Below are 19578 nucleotides of genomic sequence, written 5' to 3'. Positions count from 1 at the left end.
TCGCTGTGCATGGAACTCTGACGGGCCAGAGCATAGATGAACATCACCATGGGTTGAAGGGGTAAGAATGACCTTAACTCTCTGAAGATGACGGGGTTAGTACGACCCTTGCATACATCTAACTCCATTAGGGGTCTAGTTGGAATTATGCATATGGACTACCGCGCGTGACAGTTTTAGGGTTTTGTAGCTCGGACCATGGCTATGCAGTTTAAAGTCATACAGCTAAGACCATGCAGTTTGTGATTGTGCAACTAGACCTCCATTACAGTTTAGGGTCGTATAGTTTGGACCATGGTGTTAAGCCTTTTATCGTCATGTAGCCAGGATGTGCACTATGGTTTAAGGTCACATAGCTGGACCATGATCGTAAGTTTAAAGTCATGTGACAAGGACTTTGCAGTTTGAGGTCGTGAAACTAGACCTCCTTTATAGTTTAAGGTCATATAGTTCGGACCATGGTGGTACAGTTTTGAGTCATGTGACAAGGACTTTGCACTTTGAGGTCGTGAAACTAGACCTCCTCTATAGTTTAAGGTCATATAGTTCGGATCATAGTCGTACAGTTTTGAGTCATGTGACGAGGACTATGGCTGTGCAGTTTAGGGTCATACAGCATGGACCGTGGTAGTACAGTTTAAGGTCGTGCTTCACAGACCTTGACAATGCAGTTTAAGGTCATGCAGCATGGACCGTGGTGGTAGCGGTGAGGGAATGTGACTCCATGGGGGAATAGAGCCATCACTGGAGATTGGGCTCCTCGTGGAGTGAGATTGTGATGCAGGGAATGAGGTTCCTGAAGATGAGGGACAATGGTCCGGAGGGGAGTGCCAAGGCATGCGCGTGACCCCATGTGTGGAGTGGCACATGCATCAGTAATCCTAGTTGATGCGTTAGGTCCCTTAGTGAAGCACGCAGTAGTAGGCCCCGACATTCCATACGACGATGATCTTTGGACGAGACATGCTCAACAATGACCCCTGGATGAGACACGCGACAATAATCTCTGAACGAGATGCATGGTGATAGTCTTTGGACGAGATGTGCAATGATAGTCTCTGGTCGAGGCCCTCGGTAAAATTCTTGATGGGGGGCACGATGATGATGCTTCGAGTCTCAGACTTGGCCTGCCCCGGCTGGTCTTATCGCCATCAAGAGTTGGGGATTGAAGCGTCATTTTGAGTTTATCGGGGGCAGTTCTTGGTCTTTACTCTAGTTGACAGGGCATTGGCGGCTATTGAAAATCCAGCTGCCTAGGCCAGCATCTTTCTGAGGCACACTTGCTGCGGCGTGGTGAGGCTGATGCCTCCGAACTCTTTGTTTAGAGTGTCGAAATTTGGGCATCGCCGAGCAGTACCTGCAGAAGGAATAGAGGAGGGGAAAGGAGAAGAAGAGCTAGAACGTTCTAGGCACCTTTTTACCTTATCGCCGGAATTGGACATTTGCAAGGGGTATTTAAGGTTATGCCCAGGCTTTGACCGTCGCAAGGTGCTTTTAATGTCGTCACCCATTTTGGCCGACTCCTGAGATACTGATAACTTAGGGTTGTCTGCCTGATTGGATGATAAGATGAGGAGAGCTGCTCCCAGGATGGAGTCCCGCAAGGTCGGCAATGGAGGAAGGGGCCTGAGGAATTCTTCCTCGACTAGTGGTTGAGGAAGATGATATCTTCGACGAGCTGACCTAGGTGCTCACCGTCTCCTTCGGGATCCCTGAGGGGTGTTTGGACCTCCCCATCAGACTGGTGAGTGGCCTTAGCTTGGTGGACTGCCTCATGTTTCAAGGATTTGAGCCTACGTCGTACATGGTAGACTTCCCAAGGCTGAGAAGTCAAAGGCTCTGAAAGGTCCAATGCATGCTCATGAAAGGTTTGTATCAGGTCTTCCTCTTGAACGGGAGAGAGGGCTTGGATGTGTCATGAGAGAGCCGCATAGATGATGTGGCCTTGCTGGACTTTCTCCTAGACTATGGCCTCGAACCCAGTGCACTCCTTGAGTTCATGACCCCACACTTGGTGATAGGGGCACCAGAGTTTTTCTGTGCCCCAGGCAAGATGCTTAGGCTGTCTGGCTGACTTGGGGGTGGCAAGACCTTGTTGGAGCATTGCCTCAAAGAGGGCCTATAGAGGGTCTTGCTTAGTGTTTTGCTAGGCTTGCGTCAGGGGTTCTTCTTGCACAGGCGAAAGAGGGACCTGAGGGTGTCTTGTCGGGTCGCCTTGAACCTCTTGACACTGATTCATCTTTTCTTCCAAGATTTTATGGAAGTCGGTGCACTCGTTGATGTCATGACCTCGTATCTGGTGGCACACACACCTGAGATTCTTGGTCCCTAGAGGCAGGAACTTAGGTTGCCTTGTAGCCTTTGGGTGGCTATCCCTTCTTCGAGCATTATAAAGAAAAATGCACGAAGGATAGCGGGTGCCCCGTCGTCCTCTTGGATCGTGACTATGTGAGATGCCTCATCTACCTCGAATGCCTTTTTCAACTTCTAGAGAGTTATCTGGCCCTTGTTGATAAGGGCCTCGATAGTGTCGTTGAGCTTGTAGCAGTTGTCAGTGGGGTGGGCTACTCTCCTATGATAGACGTAATATTTCTCATTCGATTCCTACCCCGGCGACTCTACAGTGGTGACCTCTGGCATCTGGATGATATTCTATTCTAATAACACTTGGAGCAGTGCAGGGGTCCACTCTGTGTCAAAGGGGTAAACCTTATTCTGTTGCTGGGTTCAGTGGTCGTTCTGTTTACTATTTTTAGGAGGCAGGATAACATTATAGGACTGTTGTTTGCCCCTGACCTGAGGTGTCTATGCTTTAGAGAGGTTGAGAGTTTGGGGAGCTGCGCCTTTGTTGTCAGTCACGGTGATAGCCGCACTGATCACCACCTTTTGATTTCCCCAACTACTGGATCGAGAGTTTGAGCTGAAGGATTACTGACGGCGGTTGTCGTGGTGCTTGAACAATCCCTCACTATGAACTGCCTTAGAGATGAGCTATGACATGGAGGGTGGATTGGATGCCTCGACATGTAGAGCGATCTCGGGAAGCATGTTTCGTATGCAGGTCTGGACTGCTTCCTTCTCGGTCATGGGTGTGGCGTGAAAGGTCGCCGACTCTATCCATTGGGTGATGAATTTGTCAACCGGCTCACCAGGGTCTTGCATCAAGGTGAGGATCTAGATGGTTTCTACGTTCCTTTGGACTTCGTAGAAGTGTTGGTAGAACAACTGCTCCATTTCTTGTCAAGTGTACATCGAGTTTGGCGGCAACCGTGCATACCACTGGAAGGCTAGTCCTTCGAAAGTCTTGACAAACTAGCAGAGGAGGAGACGTCCGTCGGTTGTTGTCTCCCCGTAGGCCGCTTGGAAGTGGGTCGTATGCTGGTGAGGAGACGTGGTACCATTGAATAGGGGAAGTTTCCCCTTTTGGTAGTTAGGGGGAAAAGACACTTTGTCAATGTACGAGGGATACGGCTTTTGGTAGAGTGGCGTCTCTTGCATCCGAAGGACCTTGTTCTTGAGGCTATGGGCCACCATAGCATCTATGTCAGTTTGGGATATGTCAGTTTGGGAGACCCCGTGGGAAGAGGAGCTGTCTTGGGAGACCGGAGGGGGAGTCTGCCTAGGAGCTGTGTCCTCACCGATAGGGGAGTTAGACGAGGAAGTGGACCTAGAGGCCTCCAAACGCTCCATCTTTCTCGAGGATGGCTTGCATCATCTCCTCGAACTTGTTCATCTGCTCATCATAAGCGTCGTTCGGGTCATTGATCACCTTGGCACTGACCATTTCTTATGGAATGCCAGAGTCAAGTGATGCAACAGACTGTCGAGGTTGGCGATCCATGCAGGACAAGTCAGTCTGGAGGGGCTCAGCTTTCCCAGAGTAGACTCGAGCTTTATATGCCGATCTTGTGAGGTCTGGTTCTTGACAGTCTTGGGACCGTGACTTCTGGATGGTGATCACTGAACAGTATTCCTAGACTTGCTCAGGTTTTGGAGTTTGAAGAGGGAAGAAGGGATTACAAGGCAGGAGGTCGTCAAGGGTGGTGACCTCGACAGCGTTGGAGGTTTCCCTGGTCAGGATCTGCAAGCCTCTTTTTTGCTTGATCTTGAGGTGGCTATGAACCTCATTCTAGAACTGAGCCTAAGACTTGGATTGCCCCGTTTTCTTCAACCAGGCGAGGGCCATGTCTTTGAGCTTGAGCAGGTAGTGGGGCAAAAGGATGGAGGACAACTTGTGTTCTTGTCTTGGAGGCTGGAGGCCTCTGTCTGACATCAAGTCATTGCTCCAAATTCCTTTGTGAGGCCTGGGGGTTCGGTTGACCTGGGGCTAGCTCAGATGGTAGTCTTAGGAAAGACCTTTGAATACCAGGGCTCAAGGTGCTTTCCTGACGTCAGGGAAGCGGCAAAGGAAAACCCTAGTTTGTGACTCCGCCTGAGTCTGGATCCGAGAGGGACATGTAAAGATGGTGCGTGTGCACCTTTAGGGTTAGTAGTCCGAGAGACTTGGGGGTCAGCCCGGGTTCGGTCAATGGGTTCAATCATAGGAGTCAAAGACCCACAAGCTTGTGTTTGTGAGGGACGAGGCAGGAGCTTATCTCTCACAAGGTGAAGTTGTGTGTGCCGAGAGGGAAGACGGAACGATCGACCCTTTGTGCTCGAGGTGGCATAGAGCTAGGCGCTGCCCAGAGCTGTTAATGATATTGCAGAGGTTTTCGGGAACTTAAAGAAGTTTGCAAAAATTTTCTATGAGGTACTGGTGTTGTCCAGGCCAGAAACATAAGCAGGAAAGTTTTTCAGTAGGTTTTCCGGTCGTGTAGCAAAAGTTTCGGTGGGAGACGAACAGTTAGGGAGGTGGACTGTCGTGGAAGGTGTAGGGTTGGAGGACGTGAACCGTCGCAGGGGAGGCGTACGGGATGTGGTGATGGTTGTCAGTCTCTCATGTGTGAGACGGCGCCGAAGGATGTGGATACCGTTGTCAGTCGGCGCAGATAAGTTCGAGGTGTCACGACTGAGATTCATGGCACATGCAAGAGATTTAGTCACAGACGACGCTAGCCTTGGACAAGCTCAACCGGTGCTGGGTATTGACAATCTAACCCGGCGCTGAGTAATTGTAATCTCAACCAGCGCTGAGTGCTGAAAGACTCAACTGGTGTCAGTCATCTGGCATACAACCGGCGCTGGGTGTTGGCAATTCAACTGGCACTAAGTGCTAAAAGACTCAACCGATGCTGAGTGCTAAAACACTCAACCGGCGCTAGTCGTCTGGCACACAACCGGCACTGGGTGTTGGCAATTCAACCAGTGCTAAGCATTTGACAAACTCAACCGGCGCTAAGTGTTGTCAAACTCCGTCGGTGCTGGTCTAGTGTCTTAGCAACATTTTGGGAGTAAACCACCAAGCCCTTTATAATGGCTGGTTCTTCTTACCAAATTCCCAATGTGAAGAGGCTTCCAAGAGAGGGAGAGATCGGCGTTTGTGATTTTACAGGCAAAGTTTTATCAAAGGGTGAGCCCATTTGGCTGACCCTGCAGTGTGCGAGCTAGAGTGGCCCCTTAGTGTCACTTTCATTACTGGCCCTATTTGTTTCGAAGTGCTTGAGGGTAATGATGGCAATGTCAGTACTGAAGAAGGGATGGCACTTCTTCATTGTATGCATCGGAACATAGCTTCCAAGGAGAATTTACGTATCTTAGGGAAGCAGATGGTACAGACAAAGGGATTACTAAGGTGGTCAGGAAAATGCCTTCGGATTCAAGGGGAGCATCAATACCTGAAGGGATAGACTTCCTGGACTGCCAAGGTATTGACGTCATACAAAAGTACTCTTGAACGTGCTTCTCTATTGACAACGGTCCTGTGTTCGGGCAATTACTATGACCATTGCTCCAATACAATAAAGGTGTTACTGGAGACATGGAACAATGTCAGCAATACTTGGCTTCTTGGTCATGACGAAGCGGGGATCTCTTTGCTAGATCTTCATTTCATTAGAGGCCTCCCGATGATTGGGGCTATGTATGACGAGTTTGTGCCCCCAAGCTCAGTCATCTTCGGTGGTGTTAACTTGGGGGATGAAGAGCCACCTATCAGCCTTCAAAAGATCTTTGAGGCCTACCGGTCGATTGTCGGCCGATCTAACAATGGCAAGGTCACCTTTACATAATGGGTGAACTTCTTTTGTGGGGATTATCTCGAGGGCAGTTAGGGTACTCCGAAGGGAAAAGGGAAGGCTGTCACAAAGGAGAGGCCTCCCATATATCAACTTGAGACTGACAATGACCATGTCTTCCTGGCTACATACTTGGCCTTACTCATGTGCAAATTCCTGCTTCCTGGCTGGGGCGACAACATTCATCCAGGCATACTGTATGTGGCATGTGACATGGCTCGAGGGCGTGAGTATATTCTTGCTCAGCCGGTCTTGTGCAACATATACCATGGCTTAGGGGCCATCTCCCATGGCAATGCGATAGGGGAAAAGAGGGAGGAAGTGGTATTGTTGGAGGAGAGGCTTTTCCTGAGGATTTCAAGACTCTATTCCTTGTGCATTACGTGTACGGGTGGCTAAGGGCTTATTTCCCTAATACTTACATCAAGCATCAGTGCTCAGGAGATAAGTTGTGGCCCTTCTTGATGAGGATTGCCAACTAGAGGGCCATCTTCCATTCTCCAAGGGAGGCTCGGGGTCTCTTTGGAAATGATTCTCTGAACATGAGCTGGGTCCCTTTTTCGGTAGGGAGCTTCACTGGTCGTGCTTTCATTGATGAGTTGGGGAAGGAGCTAAACGGTGCTCCAACAACTATTAAGGACCTCATGTTCATCCTGAGAATTAAAGAGGGAGTCTTACCCTATCAGACTCCGCGCAATGCCAGGTTAGAGGGGTATTTCCCTTACCACTTTCCCGTCAGCACGGGCTTGATCAAAGCTGCCTCTTCTCAGTATTCTTCAAAAAGCGTCAGAGTAAGGTGATCAAGGGGAAGACGAAAGATTCGGGAACTTTCCGTGAGTGCTGGCTGACAGAGCATATATAGACCACTTGGTCCATGTGTCTAGAGATGACAGAAACCAGCAAATACATCATACCTCACTTCGGCATAAGGGTTCGGACGACCAAGGCCTATGTGAACTGGTGGAGAATCACCAGTAAGGGATATTAGGATCAAGATCATCGGTGAATGGTAACTAGCGGCAGGATACCAGGCAAAGGAGACTATCAGATGCTCTAGCTCCTGATGCGGTGTTTGTCTTGGATTATCCCTCCAAATGGCCGGCTTTGGGGGTTCCGCGTGAAATCGCAGCTGACGAGGCCTCACCAGAATTCCTTGCAATGAAGACAAAGATTGGGATTGTTTTCGACAATCTCAGTTCCATCTTCGAATGGGATTAGGGGCGACGAGTTCTTGGTTATGAGAAGCGTCCCCCATAGGATTTGAATGCCATCATTAGGGGTGGTCCCCATAGTAAATTAGCTGGAGGGTCTTCTCAAGGAGGTGGATCTGAAACGACAGCGCTTACTTCAGGAGGGGGAAAGAAAAGAAAGCGCTCGACTGTTGCCGATACTCATGCCCCGCCTTCAGTTAGTGGGCGTATGCAGAGGCACAAGATTGTCAAGCTTCCTATGGCGTCAGAATCAAAAGGTAGCTCTTCCTCTTTTGATCTTTCAAGAACTACTCCAGTATCACCTTCTGCGCTCTCTAGACCACCTTCTGCTTCTCCTGAATTGTTTTCCTTTTCTTCATAAACCGAGGCAGACAATTCTAGCCATTCTGAGCCTATTGTCATTGCTTCTAATAGGGAGATGACTCCGGATCTTGAGGAGGAGCCTTTGAGTCCCAAGATAGTTCCAGAGGCAGAGGCAGCTTGGATGGAGATTGATGAGGATGAAGGTGTTGTAACCACTGCTCCAGATAGAGGCCCTGATGTTGATGTGTCCTCCGTGCCTTAGGAGCTTGGTGCCCTGACATAGGCAGTGGGCTATGACTCAAGGAGAAGAGCCTGAAGTTGATGACTTGTCTGAGCACCAAGAGGTTGCTGCCCCCATGGACGTATGTCATGAAGATGAGGGAATTGAACTCTTCGTAGTCGAGGTTCTAGCAGCTGAAGGCAGAAGCCAAATGGAAGAAACCGTGGCTAGAGATGAATTGGCTAGCAAAGGCTAAAGAGAAGAGGCAGTTCCTGAACCTGATAATGTTGAGGCGATGGTTCGGGTGAATGAAGAAGAAGTAGAGGTCCCCATAAGAGAAGGTCAAGCCAGCGAGACTGGTATTATGGTGATTATTTCAACGAGCCCGGTCCTTGAGGTCAAGGTTTTTTCAGCAGTCGTGATCTCAACAGCTCCATCTAGGCCTGTTTTTAGTGGTGTTTCTAACATGATTGCAGACAAGCTTAGAGCAAGCCTTCAGGGCTTGAGGGAGTTGCCCCTGATGAGCTGGGAGAAACCTTGGCAAAACTGAGGGAGTTCGCCGTGATTACTGCTGTTGGGAGTGCCCCATAAGTGCTTTCGCATTTCAGTGCAACTCTAAATGAGTTGGAGAGCTCGCGGTTGGGAGCGCTTCATCATGAAGAAGAAACTGGCAAGCTAGCCTCTTTGGAAGAGTCAATCTTGCATCGTCGCGAGAAAATAGATGTCTAGATTGAGAAGAAGGCCATGATAACTGGCCGTCAGCAGGACCTTAAGAGGGAGGCGAAAGGAAGCTTCAAGAGATGATTGAAATCCGAGAGGCGATGCGAATACTGAAGCAGAAATTCAAGGGCCTCGAAATAAAGATGGTTCAGAGGAAGGCCATGGAGGCCTCATTGGTCGAAGATTTGTCCGAATTCAATGGCACAATTGAGTCAGAAACTGTGGCGATGACAGAGGAGACTCAAATGGTGGCGAAACTAAAGGAGCGTATATAGGGCACCAAGACCTCTCCTGCAACGTGCAGCGTAGGCAAGATGATTGATCGTTTCTGAACATGTCATTTCCTCTTGCCAGTACTTTGTAAAAAATTTAACTTGATGAATAAAATGCTTCTCTCTTTTGACTTTGCTGCATGATTTCATTCTCTTGTTACTTTTACTGCACCTCATATGATTTCTTGTTTGAATTCCTCTCGTCACTTTCATTTCCCCAAGGGGCTAATACCCTTGGCCTTGTCTACCCCCATGATGGGTTGTCACGGCTTGGATAGCTTCGAAATGGGGAGTTGTTGCTTTTTCTCATTTTATTGTTTGATTGTCCAAGGGCTCATATTTCATTTTCCTCATGATTTGGTGAGCCTGGTCACTATAGATAGTCTAGTCAGGAGGGGCCTCGGCCTCCATTAGTGGCGCCTTTACCTCGAGCTCATCATAGCTTTTAGTCTCCGACACGAACTCTTTGAGATGCTTTGAAGCGATACGCATGACCTCCAATTGACTTTGGAGACTGCTGGACTTCAGTTCTTAAGTTTGCTTGAGGGGAAGAAAGTTGCTCTTTATTGAACTGCTCTTCTGAGAGGTCGGGGAGAAGTAACACTTTTAGCTGGTCACCGGTCTAAGCAATATCCTCTATACTTAAAGAAACCAGATTTTGAAAAATATTTTGCGGTGGTTGCCACGCCGCTTCAGCTCTCAAGAGTGCAATGGGGATATGCAAGACCTTCTACTGGACTGGAGTATAGGTGATCCTTGGAGTCAAGAATTCTATCCCCATGGATTGCTCAATCTCAAGAATGACCTCTGGTTCATCTTCCAGCCAAGGTGGCTCAGAACTGGGGGCAGAGGGCAAAGACTCCTTTTCTGGGGAAGAATGAGTTTCTTGAGGGATGATGGTTGGGATATTAGACTGAAGAGTAGTTAGGGATAAAATTCTACCCTACCTTTCTTCCTCTTTGAACATGTTCAACAGCGTCCTCCTAACATCCTCAACATCTTCATGAGACAAGGGCGCAGTCTTACTCATAGACTTGTGACCTTCATCATTCGGCTTCTGAGGCGAGGCCAAATCTGTGAAGTGATATTTAGCATCTGCATAGTATAATGAGTTCCGGCCACAAGGAACGGTCTCTTATCAGCGTAGACCGTATGATGTCTCCCATCTCAACTATATTTGAAGAATTGATGCAATCTTGATGGAACCACCCCCTAGTCATGAAGCCACGGTTGACCGAGGAGAATATTGTAAGAAGTGTTGGTGTCGATTACATGAAACTGGGCGTAATCGTTCAACTCACCGATCTTAAAGCAAAGGCATACTGTGCCAGCTGGCTTCTCTCTTGATCGGTTGAACCCTTGAACTGTGACGTGGGTTGGGGTAAGATCCAAAGATCTCAACCCTAATGGAGTAAGGATCCTCCTTGGAATAAGGTTGACCACTGACCCTCCATCTAACATAATTCGATTGATGGGACATGCATGTAATTCACCAGTAACAAAGAGAGGGCGATTCTGGAATTTTTCCCCTAGTTGCAGATCATCCTCTGAAAAGGTGATTGATGGCATGCATCCTTGTAGAATTGTTGGGTCTACCTCAATGGGTTCTACTTCGGTTTCGTACACTTCTTGGTTAGAGAAAGCCTGAACCAAAGCCATCTGGTAATCCTTCGAGAGCATGAGGGCGTCGTAGACACTGAGAACGGCTGGAAGCTTCCGTAGATGCCCTATCACATCATATTTCACCTTTTCTTGATCAGGGCCATGTGCTCCTGGTCCTACCGCCGATTTGGGTGGTATGTTGGGTTGAGGAGCAGATTTGGGTAGAAAAGGTTTATTTTGGCCAGTTGGCTGACTTGATTGCGCAGTGGGCTTGGTTTGAGTGATGGAAGTTTGAGATTTTGGAAGAGACTAGGTGCATGGGATAAAAGAGGTCCTAGGAAATTAGAGAAAAGGTGGACTGCTTTAAGTATTAGGATTAGGAAGGAGTCCAGGGAGCTATAAGATAGGCAGACTAATCTTTGGATTAGGAGGCAATGGCGGATTGGGGAACTTCAAGGTGCCCGACTTTTGCAGTGGAGGCTGATCTGAGATTTATCTACCCTATGGTGGATATTGCTCCTGAAATTTGCACCATGGGGCAAGCTCCCTGAGAATAGGAGTTTTGCCCATTTGATTCTCTCAATCTCTGCTCAAAGTCAGGCTCAGGTGGCCACCGGGGTTTCTTTTGCTTCGACTTCTTGAGCGTCTTTGAAGAAGGTGGCTCTGCCTTGGCTTTAGCTGCCAGGGCATCAGCAACTGTTAGGAATCCTGTTGCCTGTGCGAGGGTCTTTCTCAATCGTTTCCGCTGCATCTTGCTTATATTAGATCATGTGAGTTCTTGATCTAGATCCTCGAAGTCCGGGCATATCAAGATTGTACCTGCAGGAGAGACAGAAGAGGGAGAATGAGAAGCATGGGGGACTTTTAAGGTCGTTCCCCTCATCAGACCGATCTAGGCAGCTTTTACATCATCACCAAGGTTGGACGGGTGTAGGGGGTCTTTTATGTCTTTCCTTTGCTTAGACCGTTGGGGAGTGCTTTTAATGTCGTCACCTTCATCGAACGTATGCTGAGTGGGACATGGCACGGGGACGTCTTCTTGAAGGATATCAGACATTTCGTCTCCCTCTTGGATGGTTACGACATGGGAGGCCTCGGCTGCCCCGAAGGCTCTCTTTAAGTTTTCAAGCTTTATCTAACCCTTCAGAATCAGGGCCTCGATAATATCCTTCAGTGTAGCAGTCATCTGTAGGATGATTGATCCTCTGATGGTATGCACAATAATTCGCCTAAGTGTCAAGGCCAGGTTGATTAGGGAAAATGGTTTCTAGAAGCTGGATCATATTTTGTTCCAATAACAATCGGAACAGTGCAGGGACCCATTCATTCTCGAAGGGGTAGAACTTGTTCATGTGCCTGGTGAAATAATCACCCCGATCGAGGTTGGCTGGTGGGGGTACCCGATTGTACAATTGTTGTTGCTTGTCAGCCTGGGGTGCTACCTTTGCTGTGCTTACCCTGATCACCCCAATCAAACTTTAGAGAGGTCCAAAGTTTGAGAGGGAGCCTTCTTTGAATCAGTGACCATGACGGCCGCACTAATTACTCCTTTCTGTTGGCTCCCCCTTGAGTCATTTCGAGAGTTACCATTGCCCCTGTTGTTTGCTGAACTTGTAGATGGTTGTCATGTCGCACCATGGTGCCGTGATAAACTTTTTATGCGGACTGATTTAGAGATCAACTTTGACATGGAGGTCAGATTAGAGGCCTCGACATGTAGAGCGATTTTAGGTCGCATGTTCCGCAAGTAAGTTTGGACTGCTTCCTTCTCAGGCATAGAGTTAGGATGGCGGGAAGCCAAGTTTCTCTATCTTGATATGATCCATGGGCTCATCGGGGTCTTGAGTCCAGGTGAGAAGTTCGATGGTTTGAACCTCTCTCTCAACCTCATAGAAGCGTTGATAGAACAACTTCTCCATCTCCTCCCACGTATGGACTGAGTTTGTAGAGAGTCAGGCATACCATCGAAATGTTGGGCAATCGAGGGTCTCAACGAACTGTCGGAGAAGAAGTCTCCCTTCAGCCACTGTTTCTCAACATGCTTCCTGGAAGTGGGCAATATGCTGGTCCGGGGACGTGGTTCCATTGAATAAAGGAAACTTCCCTTTCTTATAATCTGAGGGAAATGTTACCTGATCAATATACGAGGGGTATGGCCTTTGATAAGGCGTTGGGCCCCATATCCCCCGGATTTGTCAGTTCTTTAGGCTATGGGTGACTATAGTGTCAATGTCTATCTGAGAGACGGGATGGGGGACATAATTGTCTTGTGAGATAGAAGGAGGGGGCTGCCTTGGAGGTGCACCATCAGAGTAATGGGAATTGAGCCAACTGTCGTGCAGCATCGATACAATCAATCCTTTTCAACATCGCACGCACCATATCCTCAAACTTGTGCATGCGTTCTTCCTACGTAACGCTGGGCTCGCTTACGACCATTACACTAATCGTTTCACTATGGAGGTCAACGTTAGTGGCAATAGAGGGCTTGCGAACCTGACAGGTTGTACATGGTAGGTTAGTCAGCAGGGGGCCAGCATGCCTTGACTGAACTTGACTCTTATATGCTGATCGTGTTTAGATCGATTTTCGATGGTCTTGAGACCATGGCTGCTGAGCGGCTGGGTCTTTTTCTACAACAGTAACCACAGCACAGGGCTCGCGGAGCTCTTCTTCAGGCTTCATCGTCTGAAGGGAGTAGAAGGGATTCAGGCGAAGAGAGTCATCAAAATTGTTTGTTTTGACTGCCTTGGTCACCTCCCTAGTCAAAATTTGTAGACCCGTATCGCGTTCAGTCTTGAGGTTCTGATGGACCTCGTACCAAAACTACGATCTAGGTCACAGCTGGTCAGCTCTTCTTGCACAGGAGAGAGTTGTCTCCATCAACTGCGACAATAGATGAGGGCCAGGAACTAGAATCATCTTGGGCTAGGGAGGATGAAGGACTCGATCTTCCATCAGGTCAATGCCCTGCGGTCTCTTGTGGGCGCGAGAGACACGACTAAAGTGACGGGGCTAGTTCAGGATGGTCTTCTTAGGGAAAACCTTTGAGTACTAAGGCTGAAGGAGCTTGCTCGATGAAGGAGTAGGCTAGAGCAGGGTTGACTCATGAGGAGTCCTGAGTCAATGGTGAGAGGCCGTCTGTGATGGCGACGAGTGTACACCCCTTGAAGAAGGGTTACATGAGACTTGGGAGTCAACCCAGGCTCACGCAAGTGTCTGCAAAGGAACAGGTAGATGCCTACCCCTTACAAGGTGCACTTGTGTGTGCAGGGTAAGAGGACGAGAAGGTCGTCTCCTGTGTACTCAGGTTGGCGTGGCAATGGCGTTGCCTGTAGCAGTGCGATGCATATAAGTAGCATGCATAAGATCTGGCCTTAAAAGGTTCGATCTTGGACACGGTCTCGAGGTAACAAGAGGGTTACCCCGAGGTGTGGCTCGAGTGGGTAACCCACGAGCCTTGTGGTGTGCGTGAGGGGTGAAGACCGTGGGGTTTCCACCCAACATGATGAGCCTTTAGGGATAGAGAACAATGGTGCAAAAATGTGGGGGGTAGCCCTGTGGTGACCCATAGAAGCAATGGCGGCTTTTTTGCCTTTTGCAAAAAGGAACTGGGCAGCCTATCGGCGTACCTCAGAAACACGACCGGCAAATGATTTACCAATGGCTAGGTGCATGTTGGGTGGGGCAACATAAGTGCTTCCGATGCAAGGCGCCTTGGTGGAGTTTCCGCCAGAGGGAGGAGATGGGAAGTGAGGGATTTTTAGATTCCACCTCATGCGGGTCCAGGTTAAGACCTGGGAGCTAAACAAGGGGTCTTTGCTCAAGAGGATGGTTGGGAACAAAGTTGAAGGAACTTGTTCCCTAAGGACACTCTCGAATACTGGGTAAGAAAATCCTCGATCCGGATAAATGAGTTACAGAACCCGCTGGCCATAATAAAGCGTGTAAAGACAATGAAAGCAGATAATAAGAGAAGAAACTAGCCAAACAAGAACGATCCGACTAAGGGGTAGTAAATCCCCAGTGGAGCTGGTTAGGCGCCTCGATCTCGCCCTCTGGATCCTTTTGAGATCGGGCGGCACGTATCTCAGGTTTCGAGGGAAGACCCGGGACATTTTTGAGATCGCTCTCTCTAGAACCCCGTTCGAAGATGGAGCAGGTGTTACCAACTGGTGAGAGAGGAATTTAAAGGTGGGTTTGAGACTTACTTGGGCTGATTCACATGGGTGCCCTCTTAGACATGAAGAACATCCCCCGCGTAAGAAAACTGGTTCGGAATCGCCTCCCTTGGCTTGTATTCTTCTTGTTTTCTATTATTCTGCAATCACACACATAAATGATAAAGGTTATAAAACAGGTGGGTCAGACCTCACCCTTTTCCTCTTTGATGAACGTACACAAGCATGCGCATTCAAAAAGAAGAAGAGAAGAAAGACGGGGGAGAGAAGAATTCGACTAACCGAGAGGGTTAGAGAGGTGACTAAGCTGATGGATACTTGGCCTGACATGGTAGTAAAGCGGGCTCGGTAACTAAAAACGACTCACAAGATTACTACTAGACGTCGTTTCCAATACCAACTAACTAGGTATGATGGTCAGTCCATCGTAGCAATAACGCGGGCCAAGTAACCTAGGCACAACAACATTATGGCTAGACGACAGGACTACCATGAGAGGCTAATCTCAATCCCTCTTAGTCAAACGAAAGAGTAGTATAATTAAGGCTACAAGGAGAGAATAAGAAGAGAAGAAAGGAAAAAAAGGAGGGAGAAGGAAGGAAGAGAAGAGTATGAAAGATGAGAGAATAAAGGAGAGAGATTGACAGAAGAAGATAGAGAAAACCAGTCGACGTTAAGTCTCGTCCACTAATAGAGGAAGAGAGAAAACCAATCGACACTAGGTCTCGCCGACTGATAGAGGAAGAGAGAGAAAACTAGTCAGTGTCAGGTCTCACCGACTGATATCAGAGGTGAGAGAAGACCAGTCGGTGTTAGGTTTTTCAGACTGACAAAAGAAGAGAGAGAAAACCAGTCGACGCTAGGTCACACTGACTGATAGAGGAAGAGAGAGAAAATCAGTCGGCATTAGTTCTCACCGACTGACATAGAAAGATAGAGAAAACAAGTCGGTGCTAGGTCTTGCCAACTGACAGGGAAAGGGAGAGAAAACCAGTTGGCGCTAGGTCTCGACGACTGATAGAAGAGGTGAAAGACGACCAGTCGGTATTAGGTTTCACCGACTGATAGAGGAAGAGAGAGAAAAACCAATCGGTGCTAGATCTCACCGACTAACAAGGGACGGGACAAAAAACTAGTCAGCGCAATGTCTTGCCGACTAATAGAAGAGGAGAGAGAAGACCAGTCGACGTTAGGTTTTGCAGACTGACAAAGGGAGGAGAAAACCAACCGGTGCTAAGCCTCGTCAGTTGTGACAGAAGGAGAAAACCAACCGGTGCTGGACCTCGCCGTTTGCATTAGAAGAGGACCGATGGAGATAAAGATGAGAAGAGAGGAGAGAGAAAGAGATAGGAGAAGAGAGACTGAGATAATGAGAGAAAAAGAGATAGAGATGAGAATGAGATAGAGATGAGAAGAGAGGAGAGATAAAGAAGAAAGTGAAAGAGGGGAGGAGAGAGAAATAGATAGAGATGAGAAGGAGATACAGATGAGAAGAGAGGAGAGAGAAAAAAGAGAGAGAAAGAGGGGAGGAGAGAGAAAAAGAGGAGAGAGAAAGTTACATGCTTGAAAGGTATTGGCCCTTTTCTTCTCTCTCCTTTCTCCCTCTCCAAGAAGTATTCACCAACTCAAGCAGGAATGGAAATTTTATTGAATCAATCCAAAAATGAACAAAATGCCCTTACAATTTAGCTTTGCATGTTTATATAGAATTGGGTTAAAATATGGCTGGATACCCAAAAACTAATTAAATTGATGATAATTATAATTTAATTGAATTTAAAGAAATTCTAAAAATGGGTGCAAAAGAACCGTTTTGCCCTTGCTTAACAATGTGTGGAATTTCAAAACAATCCCTGCTGCTGCCCGAGAACTTGCGTGATCTTCCGTGGCTGACCCGAGGTCGCTCTGATGCCCATTTGATCAAAAGATTATTGTTTTCTTGTAGGGCTCGTCATAGCGATCATTTTGATACCAACTTCGAGCCATGAATCATGTTTTTAAGGCATGATCATGAGACTTAAATCTTGGATGAATCTTGAAAACTTCGGGTCGATTGTGTGCTTGTTCATTGATGTTTCTTCGTGATTTCTTTATTGAATCACACTGAGCATGCTGTCACGATCATAATGCAACAAATGTAGCTTCATTTTGTGTCCGGATGAAGATTTTGTCGTCTTGGGTTTTTGGCCAGAATCTTGAAGTCCGACGATCAAAATTTACAGCAGCTTTGGTGCCTTTGTGTGTGAAGTCCAACCGTTCATCGTACTCAAGGTTCGGACCAGAGATAGCCTTGGACCTCACGAACATAATGCAATTGGTTTCGTGCTGATCGAGTATGCGAGCGTCGTGATCGGACTGCTCGAACGAAGTGTGCTGTTGCTGAATTTTCTGAAACTCCCTTCACGGATCAGCAATTTTCATTTAGTTTTTCTCTCTGCTCGGGCATCGTCAAGGGACGTACCACATATCGAATTGTTCGTCTTGATGAGACGAACACGCTCACCAAATTTGGGAGCAATCTGACTTGGAATAAGTGAGATATAGGTCCCAAAAGTGACTACCCGTGACTATAAAAATAGCCATCTCTATTTTGGTGCAGTGAGGCCGCATAGGAATAGTGTGCGGCCTACCCCATTTTAGTCTTTTACCCCTAACGTTTTCTTGGAGTGCCCGATTAAGCTGAAACTTGACCCATAGAGGTTTTTGACCGTGCCAGATCTAATGGTGGTGGTCCCATAGCTATTTGATGCACAAAAAGCATAGCTCTATTTACGGGGTCTAATTCAAGATGTTGGAGAGAACGATTTTACTAAAATTGTTTATTTGTGTTCACTGCCTTAGACATGTCTGATTATGATGAAACTCAGCAGGTGGTCCTTTGAAGTGTTGATGAAGATCCTGACCAGTTCTGAGGCTATTCTAAAACTGTCGAGAATTTCCACTATTTTGTCGGGTTTATTGATTTGTTTCCTACCAGGGACCAAGGTGCTGAAAAATACGTTCAAACAATGGGGCATGAAGTAAATAGATTGGACCATTGTGTGTATGTTTTTAAAAGTGAGAGTAAATTCACAATACTCTCATTATATGTAGATGATATCCTAATAGTTGGAAATGACTTAGAAGTGATTAATAAGACTAAGCATGGCTTTCTTCTCGGTTTGAGATGAAGGATATGGGAGAAGCATCTTATGTCCTAGGCATAAAAATAACTAGAAATAAAAAATAAAAAATGTTGTGCTTGAGCCAAGGGAGATATCTTGACTCTGTTCTCAAAAGATTTAAAATGGAAAATTGTAAGCCATTGTCTACTCCTGTTCAAAAGGGGGCAACGGCTTACAAATTTTTTTATTAGTATTACTCATTGTAAATTTTTCATTGTCACCTCCTGTTATAAGATACATATGGATCCAAATATATCTTATAAAAAATTTCAAATTTGTTAATTTGGAGCTCTAAAGCTCTGCACTAGCGATGATCCATGCAAATTTACAATGAATAATACTAATAAAATAAAAAATTTGGGGGACGCAATGAACCATTTTTAAGTTTCAAAATTCATTTTTTCTTCATTTCTTTGATGTTTTAGATCCCAAAAATCATCTTTAACATAGATTTGGGAAGGTGTACTCACTACAACAAGTGGGTCCTCGGCTATAGATAAACCCCACCGTTTTACTAATAGTCATTCAGAGTTATCACTACAACGAATACACCAAAGCCCTACCATTTTTGGTAACCATTTATGCATTGAGGCTCACTCTGAATTCATTTTACTAGAAATAGATGGTCCCTATTTTCATTCTTCATTTCCTTTGTGCAATGCATATTCATTGCAATTTACAAAAAAAAAAGTGTGTTTATTTCACTATTGTTACAACCGCAGATAATTTTATATCGGGAAAATTTCGTATAGAACCCTAATTCTTCATATTATTTCATGGTAGACCCTCATTCCTTTTTCTTTGAAGCAGTATAAGGAAATCCTTAAGGATTTCACCGTACTTCATCATCTCTTATCTCCCTCTTTTATTGACATTTGATCATAAAAATTAGCCTCAACAAATCTTTTGATACCATTTCATCTCAAAAACTTGTTTAACCCAAAAACTTTTTTAATGGGTGGCATGGGAAAAAGAGGGTTAATAAAGATTTGTTGGGGGCTAATTATTATGGTAAAATATCAATAAAAGAGAGAAATAAGAGATGAGGGGGTACGGTGAAATTCTTAGGGTTTTTTTTTTGCTGCTTGATAGAAAAACGGAAAGAGGGTCTGCCATGAAATAATATGAGAAATTAGAGTTCTATATGAAATTTTCCCTATTATATTTGTCAAGAAATGGTGTACAATAAAACCATTTTACCTTTTGCATAAGGTGTCCACAATTGCCCTCGGTTATTCGGTTAGATATTGGGTGGCTAAAAGCATGACATAGTCTCAAATAATTTTTTTTTTTAACTTTGCAACACATCTAAGTTATTCAATTTTGCATTTGAGAGGTAAAAGTGATTCCGACTGCTTGACCCAAAGGTATGTTGTTGTATAAAATACAATTCCATTTGTTATAAGATTATATCTTTTGTCAACACGAATCCAGTCCCTTATATCCTACTCAAAATCATTTTTAGGCTCTCAAATATTGGGGATGTGAGCTCTTCAACCCAACAATAAAAATAGAATAAAATAAAATTTATTTGCTTTGTGTCTCACAAAAAAAAAAAAAAAAAAAAAGAAAAAGAAAAAAGAAAAAGAAAAAGAAAAAGAAAAAAAAAGAAGAAGATAGCATCCAAATTTTTTGATCGTTACATTTTTCTCAATAACCCGAAATCTATATTTTTCTTTTGAAAATACTCATCCACATGGATCCTAAAATTTCAGATAGGAACAAATCCCTC

This window comes from Amborella trichopoda, chromosome 7 (genome assembly GCF_054954075.1).
Source record: "Amborella trichopoda isolate Santa Cruz 75 chromosome 7, AtrichopodaSantaCruz75HAP2 v2.0, whole genome shotgun sequence".
Taxonomy (NCBI): Eukaryota; Viridiplantae; Streptophyta; class Magnoliopsida; order Amborellales; family Amborellaceae; genus Amborella; species Amborella trichopoda.
The sequence above is the reverse complement of the archived record's forward strand: the minus strand, read 5'-3'. Positions refer to the sequence as shown.